The sequence below is a fragment of the Pongo abelii genome, chromosome 23, assembly GCF_028885655.2.
Source record: "Pongo abelii isolate AG06213 chromosome 23, NHGRI_mPonAbe1-v2.0_pri, whole genome shotgun sequence".
Taxonomy (NCBI): domain Eukaryota; kingdom Metazoa; phylum Chordata; class Mammalia; order Primates; family Hominidae; genus Pongo; species Pongo abelii.
Window position 1 is genome coordinate 45,369,470 of NC_085929.1, and position 14,262 is coordinate 45,383,731.

General features: G+C 48.2%; 1 long non-coding RNA gene across 2 annotated transcripts in view; it reads left to right on the forward strand.

Moving 5' to 3' along the window:
• Nucleotides 1-14,024: 14,024 nt before the first annotated feature.
• Nucleotides 14,025-14,262, forward strand: part of LOC103888973 (uncharacterized) — a 39,796-nt gene continuing 39,558 nt past the window's right edge. For both annotated transcript variants that reach the window (XR_010139533.1, XR_653342.4), the window contains exon 1: nucleotides 14,025-14,195. This is a non-coding gene — a long non-coding RNA (uncharacterized LOC103888973). The remainder of the gene's footprint in view (nucleotides 14,196-14,262) is intronic.

Here is a 14,262-nt window from a genome sequence, read left to right on the forward strand (position 1 = left end):
GGATTGCGGACACGCTGCGGCCTTACGCTTATCACCCCCCCTCACGTCTTGCCGGCGCCCGATCGCTGACACCCTTTCCTCGCCTCTTAATCCCCACGCGAGTCTCGCCAGGCCCCGGGCGGAGAAGGGCTGTGGAGCCCGAGTCTCGCCGCCACCGCGCATCTCCCGCAGCAGCCTGCAAACAGTTAAATATGATGCAGCAGAAATGCAGTTGCTGTTGCCTTGCCAGGCCTTGCGGGAATTTCTTTAAAACATCGCCCCCCACCCATTATTTATTTATTCGTGGGAGTGTGGTTTTGTAACCAGTTCAGAAGAGTTAAAACAAAAACGCCACCGCAGGAAGGGGGTGTGCGGCGAATGGGGCCGAGGAAGGCCGGAGTGACCGTGGGCATCTGTCTGCGGCCGGGGTCTCGGGCGGCACCTGTCCTCGCCCAGGAGACCGGGGAGGACTCGGCGGGGCCGGTGTGGCAGTAGGGGAGGGAGAGGGACCGCGGGCAGGAACGGGCTCCCCGCACCCCGCCTTGGGCCCACAGCGGGTCATCGTCTGGTCATTCGGCAGAAACTGCCTTCGCGGTCATATCTGTGTTTTCCGATTCCCAGCACCCCTCCCGGCCCCCCGACCCGGCCGCGTCCCTCTCCCCGCCCGCAGCTGCGCGAAGCTTCCGCCATTGCTCTGGGGAGCCCAGATCCCAGCTTCCCACTTGAGGAGGGGCGGGGGATCGAGCTGGGGCTGTCCAGGAACGGACACACAAAAATAGCCCTGCCGCGCAAAACGCTCCACTTTTTAAATGTTGAAATTACTTGAACTTTAGTTCCCATTACGTTAGTAGTCTTGTTCTTTGTAAAAACAATTTAAAAAATACAGATAAAACAACTGTCCATAACCCCCATAAAACCATTGTTAACATCTTCACCAATCTTCCAGGCTCTGCTCTAAGCCTATATAAACTCACGTACACCTACGTGTGTATGTATATACATATACATACACATTGTAGATTTAATTTTTTAACAAAATGGGATCACGCTATTCACACTGTTCTGGAATCTGCTTTTCTCCCTTAATGCTATAAAGTGGACATCTTTCAGTGTCATTAAATGCAGATTTCACCATCCTTCCAGTGACCACCTTGGGGCTGAGATGGGGTGGGGAGGAATGGGGATTGTGAAGAGTCAGGGTTGTGTCTTGCGAACATCAATGGCTCATTAGGAAAGATTTTTACGTTTCTGTGCTACAGTGCCAATTCTTGGGTTTCAAATCCACCACAGCAAAATGTTAGTCTTTTTCTCCCCGCAGATTTGTCCAATTATTACCTTGAGAGAAATCCCTCTCCTCACTTAAAATCAGTATGTTCCAGGGTAACAGCTATTTGCTGGCTAGCCCAAGGTGAGCTGCTGTGGTAAAAATAGAAATGTCCTCCTGGGAGACGTGGGTGGTGGTGGGTGGGCAGGTGAGAGGAGTGGGTGTGACAGTGTGTGTGTGTTCGGGCTGAGGGAGACAGGTGGGGGATGAAGCAGGTGAGTCCACTTGTTGATTCATTCAGCAGTGTTTGTGAGCCCTTGTGAAGCACCAGGCTTTGTGTTAAACCATCAGGAAACAAAGGTGCCCCAGGCTGAGGAGCTGTCAGTGGAGTGAGAAAGGCATCTGTCACACAGTGTGACTAATGCTAGAATAAAGGTGTAGGAGTTTCGTGTTGCTGCTCTCACAAATTAACACAAGCTCAGTGGCTTAAAATGACTCAAATTTGTTATCTGATGACTCTGGAGGCGGGAAGTCCCAAATCAGTGTTACTGGACCCAAGTGAAGGTATCCTCAGGGCTGGTCCCTTTTCGGAGGGTCAAGGAGAGTATCTGTTCCGTGCCTCAACCAGCTTCTAAATGTTGCTGGCATTTCTTGGCTCATGGCTTCATCCCTCAAATCTCTGTTTCCACGATCCCTTTGCTCACTTCCTGCTTCTTTCTTTCTTTTGTTTTTGTTTTTGAGATGGAGTCTTGCTCAGTCACCCAGGTGGGAGTGCAGTGGCACAATCTTGGCTCACTGCAACCTCTGCCTCCCGGGTTCAAACAATTCTCCCTGTCTCAGCCTCCCAAGTAGCTGGAATTACAGGCATGTGTCACCACACGGCTAATTTTTGTATTTAGTAGAGATGGGGGTTTCACCATGTTAGCCAGGCTGATCTTGAACTCCTGACCTCAAGTAATCCGCCCGCCTCAGCCTCCCAAATTATTGGGATTACAGGCATGAGCCACCACGTCTGGCTTCTGCCTCTTTCTTATAAGGACACTTGTGATTACATTGGGTCTGCCCAAATAATTGAGAATGATCTTTCCGTCTCAACCTCCTTAACTTACTCAGATCTGCAAAGACCCTCTTACCATAGGGTAACATGGATGGTAAGTAAGGTATCCTATCCACAGGTTCTGGGGGCTAGGGCATGGACATCTTTCGGGGAGGCATTATAAGCCTGCCACAAGAGTCTGTACAGGATGTCTTGGGAGTGGACATAGGGGAGCAACCTACTGCCTGGAGGTGAGGCTGGGAGGGCTTCTCAGAGGTGGAGACCTCCGATTTGGGGCTGGAAAGACAAATGGGAATTGGCGTACCAGTGAAGAATGGGCAGGGTGTCCTGGGTGGAGGTGTCAACTTGAACAAGCACATCAGAGCGTGAGAGTGTGTTTTGGGGATGGGAAAGAAGTCTGCTATGGCATGGGTTGGGGCAGTACGGCAAGGGATGGCAGTGGAAAGATGGGTTGGACCGAACTTGGGAAGAGCCTTGAATGCTGGGTAGGTTGGGACTTTGTCTCAGGCAGTGGGAAGCTTGAGGGAGTTTTAAGTAGAGGAGGGATGTGATGAGATGAAGTGGGAATGCAGGCAGCCAGGCTTGGGTCTCTTTTCTTTTGGTAATCGTGTGATGTTGTACAAGTCCTTTTCTACTCTCTGGATCTTAGTTTTTCAACTTCAAAAATGGGGGAGGAACTGGCCCTTTTTAGTACTCTATGACATTTTTTGGCAGGTGACTCATTTTTTTTTTTTTGAGACAGAGTCTTACTTTGTTGCCCAGGCTGGAGTGCAGTGGCACAATCTTGGCTCACTACAACCTCCGCCTCCCAGGTTCAAGTGATTCTCCTGCCTTGGCCTCCTGAGTAGCTGGAACTACAGGCGCGCCACCTTGCCAGGCTAATTTTTGTATTTTTAGTAGAGACGGGGTTTCACTATGTTGGCCAGGCTGGTCTCAAACTCCTGACCTCGTGATCCACCTGCCTCGGCCTCTCAAAGTGCTGGGATTACAGGTGTGAGCCACTGCGACCAGCTGCAGGTGACTCTTTTGAAAATCTGTTATTTCCAAGTCATTCCAAAATTTTGGAGAGATTTATGGATTTCTCACATGCTCTTCCCTTGTTTATGAGCCCCTGGAGAAGATAGTCTCTATTCTATGAGAAAAATTCCCCTCCACCTCTGACAGTCTATAGTTCTGAGGTTTGGTGTAACATCACAAAAGAAAAAAATTGATCTCTTAGCCTGTGTGAGTTGTTGCCCAGACAGAGGACAAATCAGTTTCCTATGAAATTGTGAACCAAAACTATCTGAGACAAGTCTCAATCAATGTAGAAAGTTTATTTTGCCAAGGTTAAGGACATGCCCGTGACATAGCCTCAGGAGGTCCTGATGACTTGTACCCAAAGTGATAGGGGTATAGCTTGGTTTTATACATTTTAGGGAGATATGAGACATCAATCAGTACATTTAAGATGTACATTGGTTCAGTCTGGAAAGGTGGGGCAACTTGAAGTGGGTGCTTCCAGGTGATAGGTAGATAAGAGACAAAAGGTTGTATTATTTTGAGTCTGATCAGCCTTTCACTGAGTACACAATTTACATGTGAGGAGGGTAGAGGAAGAGTCACTTATGCCTCAGTCTGTCTCAGTGAATCTGCGTTTTTACATAAGCAACAGGCCAGAGGAAGCAATTAGATATGCATTTGTCTCAGGTGAGAAGAGGGATGACTTTGAGTTCTGTCCTTGTCCCGCATCTGTGAAGATAAACTATCAATTTGCATTGCCAAGGTGAAATTCAGCAGAACTGTTTTAGGGTAAAGATATTGAGGCCCACATGGAAATTCCTTGGGGGCAAACTGTGAAGGAGATATGTAGTTTTTTAATCTTTGTAGCTATCTTATTTGGGGAAAAAATGGGAGCCAAGTTTGCCTGATGCAGTCCCCAGCTTGACTTAGTGATTTTTGGGATTCAACTTTCAACCCCCAAAAAGGCAACAACTTTCTTCTTTTCTTTCTTTCTTTCTTTTTTTTTTTTTGAAACGGAGTCTCGCTCTGTCGCCCACGCTGGAGTACAGTGGCACGATCTCGGCTCACTGCAAGCTCTGTCTCCTGGATTCACGCCATTCTCCTGCCTCAGCCTCCTGAGTAGCTGGGACTACAGGTGCCCGCCACCACACCCGGCTAATTTTTTGTATTTTTAGTAGAGACGGGGTTTCACTGTGTTAGCCAGGATGGTCTCGATCTCCTGACCTCGTGATCTGCCCGCCTCGGCCTCACAAAGTGCTGGGATTACAAATGTGAGCCACCGCGCCTGGCCAACAACTTTCTTTTTGGCTTAGTGATTTGGGGGTCCTGAGACTTACCTTCCTTTCACCAAAAAAACCTGTAATACAACAAACAAAAATTTGGTGGCTTAAAACACAAGAATCTATTATCTCTCATGATTCCGTGTTTGATGGGCACCTTGGCTGGTCCTCTTTCCTGCTCTTGTATAGGGTAGGTGGTGTGGCCACAGTCAGAGACAAGGCCAAGGCTTGACGCATACGTCTGGAGTCATAGTACTGGATGCTGGCTGGGCCTCTCTCTCCTCATGGTCTCTCATCATTCATAGTCTAGTTCAAGCTTGCTTATGTGGTTCCAGGAGTCACACAAGAAGGTGAGAGACACACAAGGCTTCTTAAGGTCTTGCCTTGGAAGTTACACAACATTGCTCCCACCACATTCTGTTGGTCAAAGCAAGTCACAAGGTATGGTGAGCAGATTTCAAGGCCACTAAGTTTCCTGCCTCCCCCAGCCCAGTGTACATGTCCTGTATAGTCCCCTCCCTTTGAGCATGAGAGGGACCTAAGGAACGTGTTGGGATTTTGCTCCCATGATTAGGTTATATTGAAAAAACAGGCCGGGCATGGTGGCTCCTGCCTGTAATCCTAGCACTTTGGGGAGGCCGAGGTGGGTGGATCACCTGAGGTCGGGAGTTTGAGACCAGCCTGGCCAATATGGTGAAACCCATCTCTACTAAAAATACAAAAATCAGCCGAGCGTGGTGGTGGGCACCTGTAATCCCAGCTACTCGGGAAGCTGAGGCAGGAGAATCACTTGAACCTGGGAAATGGAGGTTGCAGTGTGCCAAGATTGTGCCACTGCACTCCAGCCTGGGTGACAGAGCAAGACTCTGTCTCAAAAACAAACAACCAACCAACCAAACAAGGTTTTGTAGACATAATTAAGGTCCTTTAAGTTGACTTTGACTTATTCAAAAGGGAGTTTATCTTGGTCTGACCTAATCAGGTGAGCTCTTTGAAAGACAATCCAGGCCTCTCCCAAGGGGAAAGGTTGGAAGCAGCGGAATCACTCTCCTGTTGACCTTGAAGAGGCAAGATGCCATGTTGCAGAGAGGGCCATGTGGCAGGAATGGTGGTGGGTGGTTTCCAGGAGCTGAGGACCTCAGTCCTACAATCACAAGGATCTGAATTCTGTGACTAGCCACTGAGCTTGGAGGAGAACCCTGAGTTTTCAGATGGGGATGTGGTGCCAGGTGACACCTGGATTGCAGCCTGTGAGACCTTGAGCAGAGATTCCAGTTAAGCTGTGCCTGGACTTCTGACCCACAGAAACTGAAATGATAAAGGGGTATTGCTTTAAGCAATTAGTGGTAGAGTGTAGCAAACTAATATATCAGGCCAGCCCAGATTCAGGAACAGGGAAAGAGATTCCATGCCTGGATGGAAGGAGTGGCAAGGTCACACTGAAAAGGGGACACAGAGCTATTATTGTAATAATTTACCTCAAGGGTCCCTAGTTGGGACACAGCTCACGCTTAAAGCTGATGGGATCCCTGGGGCCAGACACTCCTTTCACAAAGGCACCTACAGAATTCTGGGCATCTTACCTTTGTGACTTCTACCAGTTGGGTATGGTTGGGACTCATGGGCTATGCCTCCATGTCCCTAGCATCAGACACATGTGGGTGCCTCATAAATATCTGTGGGACAAATCAAGGAATGAAGGTGCTGAACTGGGCTTTGCAGGGATGGGGAGTGAGGCCTTTGCCAAACAGGGTTTGTCTGCACCTGGGGCAAGGAGGGACTCAGGGATGGGAGGAGGTAGCTTTGTCCCAGGCTTCGACTGTCAGCCTGGCATGGTTGAGGCACAGAGTCTCTTAAGGCTGTGGACAGTGTCAGAATTGGGAAAGAGTACTTTAGCTCCAATCCCGTTGAAGATCTATCCAAGTCCACTTTCCAGAATGGACTGTCCCCTCCCTGATGCCAGAAGTCAGTGCCTTGAGCTTGGGACCACAGGCCACAGGCCTTCATTCTGTCCCTGATTTAAGGTCCTGGAGGGCTGGGGTGTGAGTTAGAATGTGGAGGGTGTAGCATCCTCTGGACATTTAACTCAACACAGAGTCAACTCTGCACTTGTCTCCATCATTTAGAAAATGTAAAATGATATTCTGCAGATGTCTTTATCACTATACACTGCACACTGCTGCAACTTAACCCATTATGTGATTGTCTTAGTCACATATAAGTGACTTATTAAGGAAGTGTTCCCAGGGGAGATTGCTAAGGGAATGAGTGAAGCAAGATAGGAAAGGGAAGGAAGCAAGCAGAGAGTAAGGTGTCGAGCTAAAGTCCTGCAGTGGGTGGCCCCAGCCTCACCCTTCAAGGGATCTGGAGAGTAAGTTATTCCTCAATATTTGCCCCTACCCACCAGACCCTGGTTACAGGCTGCAGGGCAAGGGTATTAGGTGGGGGGAATGTTGATCCCCCAGACACGTGCTGCTTTCTGCCTCTGTGTGCAAAGTGGCTTCAGTACCCTGGGGATGGCCTTTGGAAGGAGAGCTACAGATGCTGGCTGCTGGAGGAAAGGCACATGGGTGGGCTTGGGGGGGCATAGAACAGGGACCCCTGGGGATCCGAGCAGGGAACAGATGTTACTGCAGAGGGTTGAGACACAGCAGCTGAGTATGGTACTTTATAGGCTCTGCAAACTCCAAGCTGCTCCCATCCCAGGACCTTGGTCCTTGCTGTTCCCTCTACCTAGAACAGTCACATCTTCTTCTCCCAGAGGTGGCAGGTGGCTTCTTCAGTTCTTTCAATCTCTGCTCAGATGTCACCTCTTCAAAAAGATTTCCTTTGACGACCTTATGTAAAGGAGCCCCAACTCCTACCCACCACCCTCTCTCCCCATAGATGGGAAAGGAAAATAAAAACTCGGGACCCGAATTCACTATCTTCCGGACACGTCCTTGACCTTGGCAATATAAGCTTCTCAATTGATTGAGGCCTGTCTCAGACACTTTTTGGTTTACAATGTCTATTTTTTTCCCCGGTCCTTAACACTATCTGGCGTTATAGGAATGATTTGTTTAATGTGACCATTTATTTAATGCCTGACTTCCTCACTAGACACCAGGCTCCACAGCGGCAGGGACTTTGCCCATCTGGTTCCCACTTTTTCTCCAGTGCTAGCACAGGGCCCTGCACACAGTAGGTATCCAATTCATATATATATATATATATATATATATATATATATATATATGAATATATATGTATGTTTTCCAATTAATATTTGTTGGATGTGCCATTGAAGGGCTTGTTGAGAGTAATTTTGACCATATAACATGTATAGGGATTCAGGCCCAGCAGCCGCTCGCTGCGTCTCTCTCCCACTCCCTGCAATGAGCTCTGGGAATGCAAAGTAGAAAAGATGGGATTCCTGCCCTGGAGGAACTGAGATGCATGAAGAGATGGATGTGCACACGGATGAATTTCAGTGGTGCAACTTTTCATCATCAACCTCTTTGACCCTCAGTGTTCTTCATCTGTAAAATGGAGATAATCATTCCTATCTTGTAGAATTATCGTGAGGATAACAACATATGATACATATCAGCATCTGCAACTGTGTTGGGCACACAGCAAGTTTGCAATGGTGGAAGTGTATGTTTATATATGCCCTGAGCCAGTTTATACCTCAAGAGAGATGAACATCACACACACCCCCCCCACACACACACGCACACATCGTATACACTTATATGTTTTTCTTCCACGGAAAGTATATTGGACCAATTCTAGAAATTGAAGCTGTATTGGCCAAAAATAACAACAGCTAACATGTTGTACAGAACTCCTTATAGGGCTCATTTCTGTAATCCCACCACTTTGGGAGTCTGAGGCAGGAGGATCACTTGAGGTCAGGAGTTCGAGACCAGTCTGGCCAACATGGTGAAACCTCGTCTTTACTAAAAAAAATAAAATAAAATAAATAAAAAAATTAGCCGGGTATGGTGGTGGGCACCTGTAATCCCAGCTATTCGGGAGGCTGAGGTAGGAGAATCTCTTGAACCTGGGAGGTGGAGGTTGCAGTGAGCTGAGACCGCACCATTACACTCCAGCCTGGGCAGCAAGAGTGAAACTGTCTCAAAAAGAAAAAAAAAAATAACTCATTATGTTTCAAGGACTCTTCTGAGAGCTTTACATACAGTATTAATAATTTACTTTATTTATTTTTTCTTCTTTTCTATCTCTACCTGATTAGAGAAAAGGTATTAATAATTTGATCTCAAAAGGATTCTATGAGGTAGATGCTGTTATTATTCCATTTTACTATTGAGGATACTGAGTTTCTATCCAAATGTGGAAGACTCAGAGATGAATGAAACTTTTCTTCTTCCATTTAATGCCCTTCCCTTATCTCTTCCTGCTGCCCAACGAGTCCAGCCACATGATGCTATTTGACCTAGGAAGCTGTAGACAAAGAAGCCAAAGACAGTTCAGGGGACAGTGTGAGCCCCTGAACATGTAGAGAATAGAAACATGTAGAGTTCCTTCTGAAACGTTGTGCTGTGAAATCCTGTGCCTCCAAAGACATGCTCGCTATTTTTAGAAAGAGGGCAGCAGAGTTGTTGGAAATATGCCCGAATACGGTCATGATTGGGCAAGGGACACGGGAAACGCCAATTTTGGCAAAGGGATTATTTGGAAGTGCAGTACTGACCAAGTCATTCCTCTGTTTAAGATGTTTCAACGTTGAAGGAGCCAAAATATCAACAGTGAAAAAACCTCTCAGTGGCTCTTGCTGTCTCTAGAGGAAGGCTGAGCTCTTTCTCGTGCAGAGCAACTCTTCCCCATGTCCCTACACCCTGTACCCTCAACCTGCTCACCTTCTTCCTTGGGTGTCTTTGAACCACCTGCTGTTCCAGGGTGGTCCCCGCTTTTCCACACCTTTGTACCTTCACCCGGGATGCACCTATGCATCTTTCAAAACTCAGTTCTGGGGTCTCCTGTATGAAGCCATATCTGGGCCTGCCAGGTAGAATTGGCCAGCCTTCCTTTGCCCCATTTGGGTGTTTATAGAGCATCAAGAACACAGGAGAGTTCTTCCTGGTGACTTGCCACCTCCCTGCAAAGCATGAGCTCCCTGAGGGCAGGGTTTCCTGTGCTCCTGGTTCCCTGGACAGGGCCTGACACTAGGTAGGCAGTCAAGTAATATTTACTGGGCTTCAATCATATGCTTGTACTATTCTAGGAGCTGGGGACACGGCAGAGAACAAGACAGACAGAGTCCCTGCCCTCAAGAGTCTTGGATTCTTATGGGGGCAGCAGACAGACAACAAACACACACGGCAAGATGATTTCAAGTCAGATACGTGTTGTGAAGAGGCTGAATAGGGTTGCACAGTGGAGAGGAACAGGGCTCATGGGGGGGGGAGGTGCTCAGCATGGTGGCTGGGGCAGGCCTGTAGAGCAGCCACATCTGAGATGAGACCCACACCAGGAAAAGGAGGCAGCTGCATAGATCTGGGAGAGGAGCTTTCCTATCAGAAGGCCCTGAGGCAGGGACACACCTAGCATATCTGAGGGACAGAAGGAAGCCAGCGGGGCTGGAGCCGAGTGGACAGAGAGAGTGAGGTCAGCGAGGGAGGCAGGGCCCTGCAGGCCGTGGAGGAGAGCCTGGGCCTTGATCCAAGTACAGGGAGGAGGCCCCCAGTGACAACTCACTGCAGAGGCGAAGGGGCCTGGCACAGCAAGCTGGATGCAGAGGCTGAGCCCTGGGTGAGGTTCCGAGGGCCAAGAGGCAGATGCATTTCCAATCTGCTGCAGTGCAGCCTCCCTGATGTATATTCAGAGAGGCAACAGGCTGTACATTAAAATGGAAAGAGCTGGAAACTCCCTGGAAACTCCAAGCCTGGGCACCATCTCACAGATGGGTGCACAAGACGGAGGGAGCCATTCCCCTCTGGTCTGCTAGTTAGTTAGGTCTTCTCTACAAAGACACTTGGAAATACAATGATTTAAAGAAGAGCGTTTGTTTCTTTCTTCCACAACAGTCTGGCTTGTCAGGCCAGGGGCCCCCAGCAAGGTCTGCGGGACTGACGAGGGGTGGTCAAGGCCACGGTGGGAAAACTGACACCTGAGCAATTGCAGATAAAATCCAGGGGTGCTTCTGGCTCCCACGGGCCCCTCATCCGGACACCTCTTTCCAGTGAATGCAAAGCACGTGAGAAGAGATGCAAAGCTCTGGCGTGATGTCTTTCATCTCTCAGCTCTGTGCAAACTTGTTCTCTTCCTGCTCTTCCTGTTTTGCTGGGCAGCACGTTTTTTGTTTTTGTTTTTTTTTTTCTCCCAACTACATTTCAGTGGTTTAGGGGGAATGCTAGTTTCTCCAGATTCTTTTTCACTTTAAGGAAAGGTTAGGGAGCCCTGACAAGGGGGTGCTGGGAGGCTGGTCCTCTCTTGGGTTCCATTCTGCCAGTTCTGTTCTGTTCTGTTCTGTTCTGTTCTTTTCTCTTTTCTTTTCTTTTCTCTCCCTTCCTTCCTCCCTCCCTCCCTCCCTCCCTCCCTTCCTTCTTTCCTTCCTTCCTTCCTTCCTTCCTTCCTTCCTTTGTTCTTTCGTTCTTTCTTCTTTTCTTTTTGCGTTTCACTCTTGTCGCCCAGGCTGGAGTGCAATGGCTCTCACTGCAACTCCGCCTCCTGGGTTCAAGCAATTCTCCTCCCTCAGCCTCCTGAGTAGCTGGGATTACAGGTGCCTGCCACCATGCCTGGCTAATTTTTGTATTTTTAGTAGAGATGCGGTTTTGCCATGTTGGCCAGACCAGTCTCGAACTCCTGACCTCAGGTGATTGACCCACCTTGGCCACCCAAAGTGCTGGGATTACAGGCATGAGCCACCGCACCCAGCCCCCCCATTCTGCCACTTCTGCTGAGCTGTGTGGACTCCTGCCCTGGAGCAGAGGGCTGGAATATGGCCGGAGAAGGCTGGCCATTGACCCGTGCTGCTGACCGCCTGCCCTCCCCAGCACTCCAGCCCCGGTGCAGTGCCATTCCCTGCTCACAGCGGGGACTGGTGTCACCTGGGGCCTTCCGCTCTGGCAGGAGGAGGAGGACCCCCCACTATGCGTCCCCTCACCTTTGCCTTTTCCTCCTCATCCCCTTCCCTGGGGTCTTGAGGGGGCCCCTTAGGGGGATTGACAATATCAAAAGCTTGCTGATAGGAGATCAGCTGTGAGGTTCCTGTTCCTGTTGTGACACAACAGTTCTGGGATTGTTTTAGGAGAGAAACTTCGAGAGGTTAAATGAGAAAGAAGCCTTCTAGTGGGTTCATTGAGTTCTGCCTCCAAAGCACACACCCAGCAGAGAAGCCCCGAGAAAGTGCTGGGCCCAGCTAAGCACCCCAGATCCTGTGCCCGGGGACACACCTGGACCTCCCAGACAATCCCGGGAGGGATTTTCCAGGGGTGTGGAGTTCTTGGTGAGGCAGAGCCAGCCAACAGAAGAACGCATCGGTCTGATTATGTAGTTAGTTTAGAACCCAACCCAATTTCGGGAGTCCCCAGCTCTGGGAGATTGCCTCTACCTTTGTCACTACCAAAATGCATCATCTTTCTTCCGTTTCTCTAGTGTTGTGTGTATGACTCCGATTTGTGATGTATCCCCTGCCGCCTGGAGAGGCAAGGAGGTCTGTCATCCACCTGGGAGGTCCGGCTGTCCGGGGCGGGCGTCACCTGTTGGGGGTGCCAATAAGGACACCGCCTAAGGGAACCATATCCTGATAATCATGTTCTGAGCCATGGGGGAACCCTGGTGCACTCCAGCCTCAGACTCTGGGACAGGTTGGGACCCCAGTGACTCTCACGTGGAGATAGGACATCTCTCTGGGCGACATTGTGAGCTGCAACCTCAACCCCATTTGGGCTGGGGATTCTGTGTTCCCAGGGTCCTGTGTGACCTGCAGCTGCTGAATGGTGTGTAGAATTGGAAGAGTTATGACCAAAAGCCAGTTCCTGTGTGAATTTAAGAGTGCTGGGTGGTTAGTCCAGGGGCCTACTGAGAACTTGTCCTATTCTTTTTTATTCTTTTTTTTGACAGAGTGTCGCTCTGTTGCCAGGCTGGAGTGCAGTGGAGTAATCTTGGCACTGCAATCTCTGCCTCCCAGGTTCAAGCGATTACCCTGCCTCAGCCTCCCGAGTAGCTGGGACTACAGGTGCACACCACCACGCCTGGCTAATTTTTTGTATTTTAGTAGAGACAGCGTTTCACCGTGTTAGCCAGGATGGTCTCAATTTCATAACCTCGTGATCCGCCTGCCTGGGCCTCCCAAAGTGCTGGGATTACAGGCGTGAACCACCGTGCCCGGCCTGAACTTGTCCTATTCTTGAACAAGAATAGGACATGAACAGAAATAAGAGGTAACAGGACTGTCTCAAATAACCTCAACCTCATATGCACATTAATGTGAATTTTTGGATGCCCTGAAAGGCAGATTTTGTGTGCAGAAAAGATTATCCAGGGGTTTTCTTAAGTTTTAAAAATTAATATTCAATTTATTAAAGTTATAAATAAAAGGAAAAACCTAGTTTGTCCTTACACTTTTAATTTCAGCTTAAGTAACTTATTATTTTAATTATAGATCTAGCAAATTTAACAATCACTTCTAAGAAGGCTCTGATTAATTTTGGTCTCATTTATGAACTTAAACTCCTTTAAACTTTTCATATTGCATTATTCATCACATATAATATATTTGCTTAACTTCCTAAGTATAATTGGCTGACAAACCTTCTTAAGTGCTGGAGCAATTCTTATAAATTGAATGCATTTAGCATATAAACATGAGCTTGAAGTCTGACTGGCTGTTCCAGTACGATGTGTAAAAGAGCAAATCCCAAGTCCAGATCATTTACTCAGTTACACATTTAAAATTGTAATCATGAGGCAATCTATTATTTTAATAGACTGAGTTCTCTTAAATATTATAAGAATATAAAATAGAAAAACCACCTTAATATAAAAGATGGCCAGGCGCGGTGGCTCATGCCTGTAATCCCAGCACTTGAGACGCCAAGGTGGGTGGATCACCTGAGGTTGGGAGTTCGAGACCAGCCTGGCCAACATGGTGAAACCCCATCTCTACTAAAAATACAAAAATTAGCCGAGTGTGGTGGCGCATGCCTGTAACCCCAGCTACCTGGGAGGCTGAGGCAAGAGAATCGCTTGAACCTGGGAGGCGGAGGTTGCAGTGAGCCGAGATCAAGCCACTGCACTCCAGTCTCGGCAACAGAGCGAGACTCCATCTCAAATAAGTAAATAAATAAATAATTAGGATTTTGTTCTTTTTACATTTCTGTACATAATTCAAGTCTTCCTGGGAGTAAAAACTACTTACTCACTACGGGAATAATTCAGTCATTTCAAACCATTTCTGAGGGTCTCTACTCAGCAGTTTGATGTTGCATAATGATTCAGGATTCTTCTCTGTGACCCTGATGGGCCATTCTGATTCCTATTTATAGATGCTTATCTCAAGACCTTCTGTGTGGGTCATCTCAGAGCCCTTGGGACTGCCTTTGGCCACAACCTTGGATTTGAGTCATATCACTACCAAATTCTTCCCTCTGTTCATGGAAATCTGGTAATTACATCAACGAGGTAGTTTCTACAGAACTGATTGGGTTTTTTGTTTCTTTGCCTCATAAGAT